This window comes from Delphinus delphis, chromosome 5 (genome assembly GCF_949987515.2).
Source record: "Delphinus delphis chromosome 5, mDelDel1.2, whole genome shotgun sequence".
NCBI classification, from domain to species: domain Eukaryota; kingdom Metazoa; phylum Chordata; class Mammalia; order Artiodactyla; family Delphinidae; genus Delphinus; species Delphinus delphis.
The window spans coordinates 65,958,242-65,974,406 of NC_082687.1; positions in this window are offsets into that span (position 1 = coordinate 65,958,242).

Below are 16,165 nucleotides of genomic sequence, written 5' to 3' on the forward strand. Positions count from 1 at the left end.
TCTTACTTTGCCCCTCCCTCTGCTCCCCCTAAAGCTTCGCCCCCTCCACCCCAAGTCCGTTTTTTCCCTCTCAGTTGCAGCATTTGCCCACACGGTTCTCCCGCCCCAAACAGAGGAGGCCGCGAGCAGGGCGGGACAGCCGGGAGTTGGCGGGGCCGCCTTGGATTTATTTGCTCCTCTTACATTGATTTCATATTAGTTTCCAAAGCAATGAATGATCTCAAAGCTGGGTTTTGTTAGCCGAACACAAACAGGAGACAGGACTTACTTGCCCCCAGCTCCCTTTAATGAGGTCATTATCAAAGCGTGAACAAGTCTATGAATGTTTTATTGAAAGCTCATCGTTAACTTGTATCCATCCTTTTCTCTGAGTGGCATTGTGATATTGCTGTCTGTGGCACATCTTACCCGATATAGCCAGAGATTTCCCCATTCTCTGTAACCAGGCAACCCTTTCTGAATACCCAAAAATTGAAAAGAACTGCTTAGTCTTCAAGAAAGTCCTCAATAATAGTGGAAAAGAACAAAGATCCAGGAGACAACAAAATGCCACAGGGGTGACTTTTCATGAGCAATTATCTCTCATTAATCAGAAGAACAGCTGCAATATTAATTTTCTCTCTTTCTTCCTCTTTTTTCACAGTCCCCAACATTTGAATAATCATAAATTTTGATTTTATGAAGGAGTCACATTTTCAGAGGCTAGAGGAAAGCAGCTACCTAGGTGAGGACAAGGAGAAAATGCTCTCATTTGATTTTTGTTGTTGTTTGGGTAAAGCTGCCAACAAAGCAAAATGAAAAGAATATTTAAGTAAGAGAGAAAAATACCAGAGAAAATGGTCCTTCCCCTCCAGCCCCTCCCTTCCTCTAGATGGTGGCTGAGAATCAGGACTGTTTTCCTGCTCCCCCTTCTTTCCTCCCGCTGCTCAGACCCATTCCCCAGTTCTGGTCAGATCAGGGTGGAGGGAAATGTCCCGGCGTCTGGCGTGGGAGTTTCAGCCGGGGTTCTGCCTGTTTAACTTGCAAACGTGAAGCCAAGCGTTGTCGATATGACCAAAGAGACACTCTTTGGGCGTAACTTGCATTGTGGCCATCAAAAGCCCGCCAGCTTTGGATGAACCAAGACGTGCATTCAGCAGAAATGGGGTGCTCGCTCTCTTTTCAGGAGCCAGAGAGGCAATTGTTCACAGGATGTGTAGCCAGGGTGGAAAACGGGGGTCCCCAGATAAGGCTGTAACCTACAAACGGGCTTGGGGGAGTTAAAAGACTCTCATTAAAGCCGAGGCTGCAATTAGCAAATACACACTCTTAGGGAACCCAAGCTCCTCTTGAAAAAGCGCGAGTCGGGATGAAAGAGGGGCAGTTGGGAGTCAGCCCTCACAATTCTGCGCTGGCTGAGCGGTGAGGGACTCAGGTCCTGGCTTCCCCTTCAGCTGCCCCACTACTGTTACTTTTAATCCATGGTCGGGGGAGGCCGGTCCATGGAGAGGGCAGGCTGCGGGCCTTGGGCTCAGCCACTACCGAGAAATGATCTTGCTTCTCCCCAGTGTTTACTCAGAACCGACGGGCCTTTGAGAAACCTGAATTCGCCTTTGTGCTCACCACAGGCACAAGAGTTCAATTCGGCCCTCAGAGAGGAAGGGGGGGAAGGTTCTGGGAAAGAAGCGAGGAGCTTGGCTGAGAATCTCAGGAACAGCCTCTGAGCAGAGTTTTGATGGCACCCCGTCCCCACCACACAGCCTTTCTGCTCCCCCCTCCCCTGAATTAATATTCGCCCAGCCCCAATCCTTAAGCCTAACGAGGCATCCCTCCCCCACCCTTAAAGCTCCTCTCTGTCATCAGAATAAAATTTATTGAGCACCAACTCAGTGCCCAGCGTGCGCTAGGCGCTGCAGGGAGCAAGCCTGAAAAGGCCGAGACTGTATCCAATAGAATATTGTTTCACTTTACTAACAATGGTCTGAGGTGGGGAACAATTATCCGGATAATTGAAGCAAATGCTGCACCGCCCTCCTTCTCCCGTTCTCTCTCGGCGCTTACCATTTTTTAAAAAATCTACGTTTTTCAAAGTTGGTGGTTTTGAGTTAGAATCGGGTAGCTGGGAGTGTAAGGGGAGGGCTGAATTAGCACCAATTCTCCACTTCCCTTGGCCTAAGTTTGCTGAAAGCACTGGGCCTAAATAGCTGCTTAGTAATGGGATTCAAGACAGTTTTTTATATATAAAAAAATTGTTACTAAAAAGAGAGAGAACCTTTATAATTTTTAGCAATCTGGCCTTTCTGGTGTTCAACCTTGGTCATCTACAAAAATCTCCTGGAGAGTACGGATGCCCTAGAGATTTTGATTTAATGGTGTGTGGCCAGAACACAACTTAAAAACAAAAAGCATGGGTCACTTTCTGTGTGGTCCTGAAGGTGGTGAGAGTTGAGAAATAACAGATAAATTCTACCCTCATTTATCCAAGGTAGTAACCCCTCTGAGCCTCATTCAACAATTGATAGTTGTTGAAAGTGTGTAATGAGCGCCTACTATATGTCAAGTTTGGTGCCAGGGAATTCCCTTGCACAAGACCCGCCCCCCTGGGTGCTTCCTGTACATCAAAAGAATCGACAAATCAACTCAGATCTGGTGAATCCCAAAAAGTCGCGTGAATATGAAAGTAAAGCCCTCAAGGCTCTGGGAGTGGATAAAGCCGAAGGCTGAAGTGACCTGCTGGACAACCGGGTAGCCTCGGCCTGGGACGGGGTTGGGGGGAGGGGATGGGGAATGTGTCAGGACACCGAAGGGTGGGCACAAAAGCCGAGAAGAGTTTCTCTTGGCTAACTGCAAAAACTGAAGCGAGGCCAGGGAGACTGGTAGAAGAATCTCAGTTTCCGCATCTGTGAACTAGGAAAAATGCACACAGCTCTCGAATCTAGATAAATGAGGGTAGAAGAATTAAGCACTGCCTAGCACCTGGCCTGGTGCTTGGTAAGAGCTCGTGGCGTCTCTTGTTTTTGTTATTATCTGCGACCTGCAGCTCCATGGGTCCTGAGGCTTGGGAATGAGGTACCAGAGCCCCGGGTTTCCTAATGAGTAACCAGGGAGCCGGAGCCTCTGCCCAATCCCTTCTCCGCCCCCAGCAAAGGCTCCTCCGCAGCCTGGCGTCCGCACCCTAGAGCCACCCATCCGGGCGTTTCTCTGGCCCTCGGTTTCTGGGCGTACCGTCAACCTGGGCCTGGCTGGAGAGCCTCGCCACCTCCTGTTCCCCATCCACGTCAAAGGCCTCGAGCTCCATCCTGCTAGTCCCCACTTGGGACTGAGCTCCAAATTTCAAGGCTCCTTTGGCCCGGAGAAACCTTCCAGCTTTGTTGACTTGTTTTACAGGGGAGGCAACAGGAGGGTATGAGAATCCTCATAGCCATCATTTCCCGAGCTCTCATTGTGCGCCTTGCCCTTAACCAGGAGACTTTGCCCACAAAACCTCATTTAATTTGCATAACTGCCCTACCAGATAAAGCACTATTTTTATGGTTGTTTCTCTGATGAGAATCCCGAGCCTTATGGAAGTTCAAAGGCTTATCCGAGGTCACAGAGCTAGAGATGACACAGCCAGGATTCAGATCCTGTCTGTAGAATGCGGAAGCCTGAAGTTTTAGGCACTAGGCGATACTGTCTCCTAATAATATCTAGCATTTATTGAGCACCTACTATGTTTTTTAGAAACAATTTTTATTGGAGTATAGTCGATTTACAATGTTGTGTTTCAGGTGTACAGCAAAGTGAATCAGTTATATATATATGTGTGTATATATATATATATCCACTCTTTTTTAGATTCTTTTCCCATATAAGTCATTACAGAGTATTGAGTAGAGTTCCCTGTGCTACACAGTAGGTCCTTATTAGTTATCTATTTTATATATAGTAGTGGAGCACCTACCATGTGCCCAGCTATGAGTTAAGCCTTCAATGCATCATTTATTTCTAGCAATGACCCTGTGAGGTAGGTACTTTTATTATTTCTCATTTGTCTATTGTCCACTCCTTGGTTAACGTGGTTTTCCTATATATCAAAGATAACAAAGGCCAGTCTAATGTGGCCCATATGACAGAAAAGGCAGACTGGAATTGGGATGAGATAGGGAATGTGACTGTTTTTATTCACTTGCTCCCAGAACATAGTAAGTGTTGAAAGACATTTGGGCAGGTGTAAAAAAATCTTATTCTTTTACTTCAAAAGCCTTCCTCATAATCAATATGTATGTCTGCAGGTTTATTTCAGTGCTGGTTGAGTACCTCCCCCAGTTGACTGCAAGCTGCACTGAGCAGAAACTGGGTCTGTTTCGTTTATTCGCCAGTGTATATAAAACATCCAGCTCAGAGGTGACATATATTAGGAGTGGAATAAGTATTTATTGAATGAGTAATCCCTCATTTTACAGATAGGAAAAATGAGGCTCAGAGAGGTTATGCAACTTGTTCAAGGCCACACAGCTTAGAAATAGCAGAGGGCGAATTCAAACTGAGGACTTTCTAATGCTGACCCTGTCCCCCTTTTCACCCTAGCCCACAGCTTCCTGAGCTATGTCCTGTAGGTCACAGGGACTGAGCACGGGAACAGGGCTGCTCTGCCAGGGGCTGTCCGAAATCCGTGCTCAGTCACTCCTCTCTCCAGGTCTGGGTGAAGCCGAGGGAGGCAGAAGTTGCAAGAAGCCCGCGAGGCCAATCCCTAGTTGGGGGTAAATAGGCTCCGAGATTTTGCCGCGCTCACCGCGTGCCTTGCCCCTTCCCGGCGTTCTGGCTGCCACCGCGGGAGAACTGCAACCTACACCTGCTTGTGTCTGTCGCCCTCTCTGCGTCTCGGTCTCCCCCTGTCCCTGCCTAGCATTTCTTACTGGAAAACGCAGCGGCTCTAAGAGAGCTCATTGAACCCACAGCCTGAAAACGGTTCCAGCAGCAGCAGCCCCCAAACTCCAAGCACACCGGCGGCATTCACGCTCCGCTCAGCGGCCTCGCCTTGGCAGATGCGCAAGCGCGAGCGTGAGTGCAGGGCGGGGGAACTGAGTGCGATTCTGTATGTGCGCAAGAGCGTGTGAGACAGTGAGGGGGTGAGCGTGCGTGAGCGTGAGAATGAGTGCGTGCTGGAGGGTGTGTATGATGTAAATGTGTATATCAGCAAGTGTGTGAAGAGGTGAAGAGTGAATATGAGTAGCGTGTGTGTAAGTGTAAAAGTGAAGAGTAGGTGTTTAGAAGTTTGGGGGGTTGTAAGCATCAGTGTGCGTGTGACTATAGGAGTGTGTGGATATATGAATGTGAGAATTAGAGAGGCTGAGTGTGTGAGAGGACGTGTGAATGTGAGTGTGTGAGAAGCGTGGGGTCCCATGAGTGTGCGTTTGTGGAAGCTGGTGTGTGTGCGGGCCTGCCAGGGTGTCTGTGAAGAGTGTGACTGGGGAGTGTGCACGTTTGAGTACGAGTGTGGACGTGGAAGAGGGCGTGTGTGCGCGTGTATATATGTGTGTGTGTGAGAGAGAGAGAGAAGTTGGCATTTGAGAGCGCGTGCGTGCGTGGGGTGGGTGCGCGGGGCGTGGCTCCTCCCGCGGGCCGGGCCTCTTGGCTGCTCGCTCCTGCTTACGCAGTGGGCATACACCGCAGGGCAAGCTCCTCTGTCTGCATGGAGCCTTGGAACCTGCGACCTCAGAGGGAGGGAGGGGGGGGTGGGGGAGGAGGGAACCTCACGTTTAAAGGTGGACGTGCTAAGCGGGCGGGGCTCTGGAGCAATGGCTCCTGGAGTCCCCTTCTTTTCTGCCGCCGGTTTTTTTCACTCCCATCTGGATCGTCTTTCCATCCATTTTCTCAGTGAGCATTTATGGAGTGCCTACAGTATGCCAGGCTCTGCTTTAGGCCGCTGGGGAAACCAGGAGAACAAGATAGCTTAGGTCTCACTCATCGTGGAGTTTTCACAGGGCTTTCTGTTCATGGGTAACTACTTTGCCAAATGGTGATGATACAAACATAAATTTTGGCCTGTGCCCTCCAGCAGAAGGGCTTATAAGACAGACAATGATAGCAATGAGACAATGCACTGTAGTAAGTGTGTGTGCATTCTGCTCCATCCCAGCCTCAACCCTTTCACTGCACTATTGAGCTTGGGCATAGGGTTAGGAGGTCCTGGGTGTGAATCTCCTCTCCTTTGACAATGAAAATAATAATGACTCTTCTCATAGGGTGGCTGTGGGTGTTAAATGAGTTGCTATGACAACCGTGGGAAAATGCCTGGTGCATGGTTAGCCCTCAATATATACAAACCATGATGATGGCGATGATGGTGTTCCCCAGGCCTGATGGAATGTGGGAGAAGGGGAGATGCTGTGTTTGTGGGCTACAAGTTTAAGAGATTATCCATGGATTTAAATTAAATTAAATGAATCTGTGTATGTTTATACTGCATTCCTCTCTAGAATCAGGCTGTGAGTATCAGATACTTGGTCTTCATTCTTCTCTAGTGACTTCTCCTGAACCAATGGTATCAGTAGTGCTGTTGTCAAGAGGAAATGGAAAAGTATTGAGGGAAGACAGCGAGAATCTACAGGAGCCAAATGTTCTTTCAGGCAGCCTTAGAAGCATTTTGAGTCCACTCAGGTACCATTAAAGTGAAAGGGAATATTTTCACAGTGACACAAAATGCGTGCTGTAATTTAAACTTGTGAGCAAGGTTTCCGATGAAATATGACATAGGAAATCTGTTTCCTGATTAGCCATGTGCCTCCCTGGAACAAGATACTGTATAAACAATTGCAGGACATAATTTTTCTTTTTAAAGAAGGCTGTCTTATTAAGATTCTTTTATTTATTTATTTTGATGTTCTAACTAGGATCACAAAATAATTTTATTTTAAACCAAAAAGATCATGTTCAAAGATTTAATTTCCTTACTTTTTTCAAGAGAAAATAAAACAGAAAGAACTCTTGAAAAGTGCGAGAATTGTTTGCAACATCTAGGTTCTTGAATTTAGCAGCTGAAAAGGAATTTTGCCATTATCCTGCTGGCCCATCTCATATTATAGCCAGAGAAACTGACGTCCCGGGAGATGAATGGTCAGTCCCTTTAGCAGTCACCAATTAGTCACAATTTTATCCACAATTTTACATTTGCAGGAAGAATTCCTGCAACTAGGAGGGAAAAAGGGAGTTCCAGCTCCCTTCCATTTGGACACATCTCTGTTGCTGGCAGCTCTATCTTCTGGTGGGTCAGAACCAAACTTTTGGACTCTTCCTGACTCCTCTCTTTCCCTCTGTACATTTACTCCATTGGAAGTCCTGATGGCTCTACCTTTAAAAATATCCAGAACTTGGGCTTCCCTGGTGACGCAGTGGTTGAGCGTCTGCCTGCCGATGCAGGGGACACGGGTTCGTGCCCCGGTCCGGGAAGATCCCACGTGCCGCGGAGCGGCTGGGCCCGTGAGCCATGGCTGCTGAGCCTGCGCGTCCGGAGCCTGTGCTCCGCAACGGGAGAGGCCACAACTGTGAGAGACCCACGTACCGCAAAAAAAAAAAAAAAAGAAAAAAATCCAGAACTTGACCACTCTCAACACTCCCACCACTGTCACACTGGTCCACATCACAGTCTAGTCTCCTGACTGGGCTTTTTTCTCCTATACTTGCCTCTATAGTCTGTTCTCAACCCAGCAGCTAGAAGATCCTCTAAAAACAGAAGTCAGATCACGTCAGAGCAAAAACCGAATATATTACAATGGCCAGAAAGGCCCTCCATGATCTGGCCGTGTCTGTCTCTCTGACCCCCTCTTCTCCTGTTGACCTACGTGCTTGCTCTACTTTCCTTGCTTGTCTGGCCCTCTCTTGCACTGGCCTTCCCCTCTGGCGAGAATTCTTCCCCACAAGCTCACTTCCTCACCTTCTGGTCTTCCCTCAAATGTCATTTTCTCACTATTTTAAAAATACCAAAGCCCCTACTGTGCCCTCTGTACGCCCAACCCCCGCACCATGCTCTGTTTTGTTCTCCCATAGCACTTATCACTTTCCGGCATACTCTATAATGTATAATGTGTACTGTGTTTGTGTGTTTATTGTCAGAATCTCCCTGCTAGACTGAAAGCTCCTGGAGGATATTTATGTCTGTTGGGGTCACTGAGAACAGTAGGTGCTCAATCAGTACTAAGTACAGGATTGAAAGAAGAATGCCAGTGTTCTGGGTAGATGCCTAACCACAACTCTATCTTACCTCTACATAGCATTTTGGAGTTTACAAAGAATATGTTGTAAATATGTCTTAAATATGTTGTGTCATTGGATCTCACAATTAATATAAGCTAGACAGGATTTTTTTTTTTCCCAACAGTTATTTCCACAATGAGGTATTCACAGGTTAAAGGACTTGTCCAAATCAGATCCAGGACTAGGCTCTAAATCAGAGTGTCTTTTTGGGTGGGAGACACTTGGCTCAATGAGGAGAACTAATAGGTTACTGGTTCACTGTGGGTCGCTCTAAAATCTGGCCCCAGGATGAAGGTTGGGGTCCTCTGTCTACTGTCTGTCTTTAGTATTATGTATCTGCTCAAGCCCCAGCTAAATGAGTGGTGCTTGGGGGAACATAACACAATGGCCACATCCTCTTGTGTTCATAATTTGCACAGGGTTGAAAACAAGAGATATTGTCTTGTTAGCTCGAGCTCATTTGGAGTCTGCCCCGATTCCCTGGACTTGGCTGGATGCCCTACCTTGTCTGACTTGCTCTGGGCAAACCAACATACTGTCTTAGTCAGTGTATTATAGTTCCTTCCTCATGTTTGGTTTCTCTGTCAGTCCATCAGATTTAGCTGATGAGCTCATTGACTGCAAACTGATTTAGCAAGACAATGTCCCTCATTCTCTGGGCATACACAGCACCACTGTCTTCCCAGATATTATGAAAAATTGACATCTCCTTTTGAGAGCATTGATACCTCAATAGCCATTCATCAATAACTGGTGTTAGAGCAACAATTAATTATATCGAACTCTAAAATCAGTAAAAGAAAAAGTAATGTGATTCAGAAAATAGATGTAAATATAAAATTACCAATTCTGAACAAATTTTTAAAGATAGTACTTTTTCCTCAAAGATGTTCACGTGTAGTGAATGACAGTTGCTTCTTTGTTATCCCTCGAATGGCATAAATTGTTCCTTTTTTATGTGAATGGGGAAAATTAAAACATTTTGAGACAAGAAAAGGAAAAGAACAATTTAATTGTTTGTTGAAATATTAATTCAATGTTTGGTTATTCACAGATTATCGCCATGCCATCTCCATTTAGAATTTAATACATGTCTCAGTTATACACTGTTTTTCAGTTCCAGGTGCTCTACGGCAACAGAGATGTTAATTATGAATGCAGAAGGCATAGTTCAGAAAGGAACAATGGCAGCCAAAGTTAACTGCATCGTTGCTGTTCTAAAAAAGGCTTTTTACCTGTGCTTTTTCTGAGATCAGGCAAGTTAATGGAGTTCCAAACAGCGTAACTAATAAAGATCACAATACCATTTATATTGGCCAGAGAATGACCCCTACCCAGACAGGACTCGCTGGTGTATTTAGTTGTAAACACAAGCAAAGCATGTCAGAATAATGGCCAATTTTAAATATAAGGTCTAGGCCATATTGCTGGAGGAACTTCTGGAAGTAGAGCTACAGTTGCTATTAAAATTCAGTTCAGTTCAATTCACCATTATTTACTGAGTGCCTACTTGTGCTAGGTGCTAGGGTAACAAAGATGGCCAGAATCTAACCACAACCCTTGATGAATTCTAATGGAATACAACAATCTATGAAACCATGGAGAAGAGAGCCATTCTTTCTTCTAGCTGGCATCAGGGATTCTGAGATTGGGCCTTGAACTGTTTGTAGGACATGCTCAGCTTCAAAACAACACAACATCACCACAACAGCAGTGAGAGAAGAGACTTTTAGGCCAAAGGTCTGCTAGTGAGCACAGGCCTAGAAGGTGGATGTCTGTTATGTGGAGGTGGAATGGCTGCACGCAGCAGGGAGAAACAGCAAGGGCTGCTGAGCGCTAGAAAGCAAATGGTCTGAGTGGCAAGTGAAGTACTATGAGATACCTCCATATTAGATGGACAGTCATTGACGGTGCTAAGCAGAAAATTGCAATGATTATATTGTAATCATTGTAAAGGAATGATTGGAAAAGAGAGAAACCAGAGGCAGTTAAAGTCTTAAAGTCCAGTCCTGAGATGAAGAGGGTCACATTAATCAGTGGTGGCAGGAAAGGAGAAGGGAGGATAAATTCAAGAGTCATTTGGAAGAGAGCACCAACAGTCCTTGGTTACTAATTAGATGGAATGTGGGTACAGGAAGAGAAATGAGTCAGTGGGGAATTTGGATTTCTAGCTCAGGTATCTGTGTTAATGATGATGGTATTAACAAACATAGTGGTTACAGATGGAAGATAAGCAGTTTTTCGTTATTTCAGGTGGGCTTGTGGTTGGAGTGGGTGGAAGAGGAAGAAGAAAAAGTATTTGGTTTTAAACATTTTGAGTTGTTAGTACTTTGGGAACAGTCAAGGAGAAATTTTTTATGTATAGGAGTAGTTGGAAAAATGGATCTGAACTTAAGAGAAATTGGGGCTGGAAGTAAAAATGGCATCAGTTGGACTTCCCTGGTGGCGCAGTGGTTAAGAATCCGCCTGCCAATGCAGGGGACATGGGTTCGAGCCCTGATCCGGGAAGATCCCACGTGCCACGGAGCAACTAAGCCTGTGCGCCACAACTACTGAGCCTGTGCTCTAGAGCCTGTGAACCACAACTACTGAGCCCACGTGCCACAACTACTGAAGCCCCCGCGCCTAGAGCCCGTGCTCTGCAACAAGAGAAGCTACCGCAATGAGAAGCCCATGCACGCAACCAAGAGTAGCCCCCGTAACCCCCACTCGCCGCAACTAGAGAAAGCTCACACGCAGCAACGAAGACCCAATGAAGCCAAAAATAAATAAATAAATAAATAAATGGCGTCAGTCTACAGTATTTAAACTGTATTCGAATAATAGTTGCAGCATTAAGATAAGATGAAATTACTGCGGGTTGAGGTGATGGTTAGGACGGTGGTCAGGAAAGGCCGCAAGGTCTGATGGGTATAGTGCCCACCAGAGTAATTGGCACACAGTATTTAACATGTTTGTTGAAAGCTGATTCTGTTCCAGAGGCTCACTTCCCTGCTCTCAGGAACTGTATAATCTCTTGGTCAGTCTATCTAGTGGTAATCAAGTCCTTGCCAGTTGACAATGGGACTGGAATACAGTAGATTTGGAAACCAAATCAAGGTTGGAAGGTGGCTTGGTGGGAATTTGGGATTAAAGTTCGAAATAGCCTCCTTTAGCCAACCAGGTGCCTTAGAAAGTTGGCCTGAGCACTCTTTCTTCATCCCAGCCCATCTAATAGAAACAGAGTGAAGTAGGGAAATCTTAATGTAGTCTTCAGATACCCCGCCTTGTTTCCTTTCCAAAAGACTTCCTTTTCCATGTAGACCTTACACGTTTTCTGATTGATACAACTTTGAAGGGCCTATTGCCAACTTAGCATGCCAAGGACTCATCAAGTAGGGCAGTCAGATGTTTCTGGCTTGGTCCTAAGCAACAGCATTGCTCAGATTCGCAGTGTGAGTCACAATCCTAAGGGACTGCTCCGGGTCACAAGGTGTTTGTGTTTCGTGAACGACTTCAGGTGCTTGCAAAATGGTCTGTCATTTTGCAAACCTCCAGAAAGAAGGTTGCTCACCTTTGAGACCCCAGGTAGATGGAAAAAGCAGGGAGAAATGGTAAATCAATGCATATACATTATCACCATTTATCATCAGCTATAACTTTTAATTTATTTTCCATCCATCACCTCATTACCTATCTAATTGCCCTCATCCTAGTACATTCTGGACCAACATCTCTGCTTTAAGCAGGCAGGCCTGTTTGTGGTCCACAGCACACAGAGCTCCATGTCTGGGGCTTCCTACTGACATCTTTCCCCACTTAAAGTGCTTCTACCCTGTTTTTCTACCTTTTTCTTCCTAATGGTGAAAACACGAATCTAAAATTCCTCAGTGTTTACATATATAGTAACTATAAGTTTTATCTCTTCATAGTCTATACTGGGGCATAATTTCTCAGGATCTGTTTATGCAGATGCTAATCTTTCAAGAGCAATATCTTATAGACTAACCCTCAGCATCATCTAGAGAGATGGTTGAGTTAAATGAACTATTCAACTAAGTCAATTTGAAGTTTCTTAGATGATGAGAATAATAATGCTAATAACTATCATTTATTGTGTCTGCTATGCCAGAATAAGCATTTTGCCATGTTATTACATTTGGCTGAGTGAAGAGGATATCATCCTCATTTTACGGACGAGGAAACTGAAGTTCACAGAGCTTAATTTGCCTGAGGTCACATGATTAGTAAAGAGCAGAACCTGGATTCAAACCCATGCCTTTGAGACTCTGCAGTTCAAAATCTTGCCAAAGCACCATATTTTTAGTGTTCATTTTTTAAAGGACAAAAATAGTTCCTGGTATTTTCTTTATCTCTTTGCATTCCTCCTTGTACAGGGCTGTGTATTGAACATTGTAATGAAATGGGCTTTTTTAAGGTTGCAGGAACACATGGATACCCAATTTCCCTCAGCTGACTTGAGTGTTTTGGTAAGGATAGACAGGGAGGTAAAGGAAAGTAGGGTATGTCTCAGCAACTGCAAAGCCAGACCTCATGGAGAATTGGAAAAATCATTCCTTCTTATGCCCATTTCCTCAGAAGGGGAACTTAGAGATTTATGGATCCTTCCTCCCTTTGAGAACAAAGTTTGCTGATGTTCAGATCAAAGGCCCTTCATTAGAAACCAGTTACTTCATTAACTCCACAAATATTTATTGAGCGCTTACTGTATGTCAAGCAGTCTTCATGGCACCAGGGAAAAGAAAACAGGTAAAGTTTTCTCCTAATGGGGCTTATGTTCTAACAGTTCCTTATATTAAGTTTTAGGGGTATGCTGATAAATCTCATGGGACTGGTCTCTTGTTAATGCTTATTCTCCAGGTTTGGAGTCGTCTTCATTTTCAAGATTATACTTGAATTAAGAAGTAGGTATAAGTCAATATTTTCCAAATATATTTATAGTGGACAGCAGTTAGTTATTTCTACAGCATTGGTAGTGTTGTTGTTTCAGCCTTGGAATTCCAGGGAAGCTGATACTATCTATGGCTCCAAAGAGGGAAATATGATCTAGGGTAAGCCAGTCAGTATATGTTATCCCTTGCGTAATGATAGGCTTGGTAAACAGCCTGTGACCTGAGAGGATCCAATAAAAGCAAGTCTCAGAACTTTTGGTGGTGGGGGGGCGGGGTGGTGGAGTTTAAGAACACTGATCCTCTCTCATGCTCTGGAGAGTGTGATGTGTATATGTGAGGGCTGGATCTGCTGCAGTCATTTTGCAGAGAAGAGGAAGAATATAACACACAGATATAAACAGAATCCAGAAATGGAGCTTGAGGCCTGATCGCATTGTACCTTGCCTGCCCCACCTCTAGACTTTATCAGTGAAGTCAACAAATGTCTACTTATTGAAACAGTTTGAATTCAGTTTTGAAGGAAGGAAGGAAGAAAGGAAGAGAAAAACACTTATCTTCTCCCTTTGTTTTTTTCTAGAAGCATTTCACAGGACTAGATTTTCTCAGAGTAAAACATTGGGAAATGCTGATCTTGACAGTTGATGGCTGTTAGCCAAAGTCCTAGACAGGATAAAATATGCATCCCTTTGATCAAGATCTCTCCAAGTTTTAAGAAGTATCTTTATACCCACTGTTATGTAGTCTAAGTGCAAAGAGATGTTCTTAAATGCTGATCTTTTTTTTTTTTTAACATCTTTATTGGGGTATAATTGCTTTACAATGGTGCATTAGTTTCTGCTTTATAACAAAGTGAATCAGTTATACATATACATATGTTCCCATATCTCTTCCCTCTTGCATCTCCCTCCCTCCCACCCTCCCTATCCCACCCCTCCAGGTGGTCACAAAGCACCGAGCTGATCTCCCTGTGCTATGAGGCTGCTTCCCACTAGCTATCTATTTTACGTTTGGTAGTGTCTATATGTCCATGCCACTCTATCACTTCGTCCCAGCTTACCCTTCCCCCTCCCCGCGTCCTCAAGTCCATTCTCTACGTCTGTGTCTTTATTCCTGTCCTGCCCCTAGGTTCTTCAGAACCTTTTTTTTTTTTTTAGATTCCATATATATGTATTAGCATACGGTATTTATTTTTCTCTTTCTGACTTACTTCACTCTGTATGACAGACTCTAGTCTGTCCACCTCATTACAAATAGCTCAATTTCATTTCTTTTTATGGCCGAGTAATATTCCATTGTATATATGTGCCACATCTTCTTTATCCATTCATCCAATGATGGGCGCTTAGGTTGTTTCCATCTCCAGGCTGTTGTAAATAGAGCTGCAATTAACATTTTGGTACATGACTCTTTTTGAATTTTGGTTTTCTCAGGGTATACCTCTCATACTGTTGCAGTCAGGATGTTAGCTGGAGTTGCCACCATCTGAAGGCTTGACTAGGATGGCTCACTCACAGGAGTGGTGGGAGGCCTCAGTTCCTCTCTTGTGAGCCTTCCCGTAGAGTTCTTTGAGTGTCTTCATGACATGGCTACTAGCTTCCCCCAGAGCGAGTGATTTAAGAGAGTAAGGTGGGTGCTGCCATGTCTTTTATAACCTAGCCTCAGAAATCACATACTGTCACTTTCACAATCCTGTTGGTCGCACAGGTCAACTCTATTCAATGTGGGAGGGACTACAGGAAGGTGTGAATACCAGATGATGGGGCTCATTAGGGATCAGCCTGGGGGCTGGCTATCATACTAGTCAAATCATACTATTTCTGGTTCTGAGCCCCAAATAATAAAATGGCTATTGACCCAGCAAAGCTGATAAGAGGCATATACAGCCTCTGAAAAGAGTCAGGAACTTGAAACTACCTTCTTGGAGGAAAAATGATTGAAGTAAGTGGGCATGTTTAGCTCAAAGAAAAAATTTTGGGTGGAGATATCTTCACTTATTTGAAGGACTGTCATATAGAAGAAAGAGTAAACTTGATTTATGTCTCCCCAGAGATTGGAAAGAGAATTAATGGATGAAGATATATTGAATGACTCTTGAATTCCAGGCAATATTAAAGGGCTTGGAATAAAAAAATAGCAAAGACACAGTCCCAGACCTTAAAGAATCCAGTCTTTAAGAGCTGTGGAAGAACATAATACAGCATTTTTGTCTATGCTCAGTATGGTTACAGATATTTAATATAATTATCGAAGATGTTCAATAGAGAAGGAAGCACCACATGATTTAGACTGAAGCATGGTTTTGGAGGTTAGTGTGGATAAGATGACTTTGGGCTTCATTCTGATCTTATGAGCCTATGATTTTAGTAGTCTCTAGACATTTGTGAATTTAAAAGACGGCAGTGAGGGGCTTCCCTGGTGGCGCAGTGGTTGAGAGTCTGCCTGCCGATGCAGGGGACACGGGTTCGTGCCCTGGTCCGGGAAGATCCCACATGCCATGGAGCAACTAGGCCCGTGAGCCATGGCCGCTGAGCCTGCGCGTCCGGAGCCTGTGCTCCGCAACGAGAGGGGCCACAACAGTGAGAGGTCCACGTACCGCAAAAAAAAAAAAAAAAGATGGCAGTGAGGAAAACCCAGTACAAATTATATGTCATATTTACAGCATTGGTTTAAATCAGGTGAGCAGCTGTAGATATTATTCTAGGGTAATCTAGGAAAATCCATATGGATTTTACAGATTTATTATAAAAATATTTGGAGACATTGAACTAAATATGTATATACAGTGTGAAATGATCAAAGAACAATGAAAGCAATGAGTTCATATCTGTAGTCATCTAATATTTATAAAGCACTAACTGTATACTAGGCACTGTTGTAGGTGTTGGGAAGATGGAAGTGATCTGAATATTTCTCTGCTGGTGTTTAAAACTGGAGAGCATAGTGGTAAGGTCATGGGGTGAGGAAACGTACTGTTTAGGCTCAAATCCTGGTTCTACCATTTCCTAGTTGTGTGGCCTTGGGCCAAGTTACTTTAATTTCCTTTTGCCTCAGTTTGCATA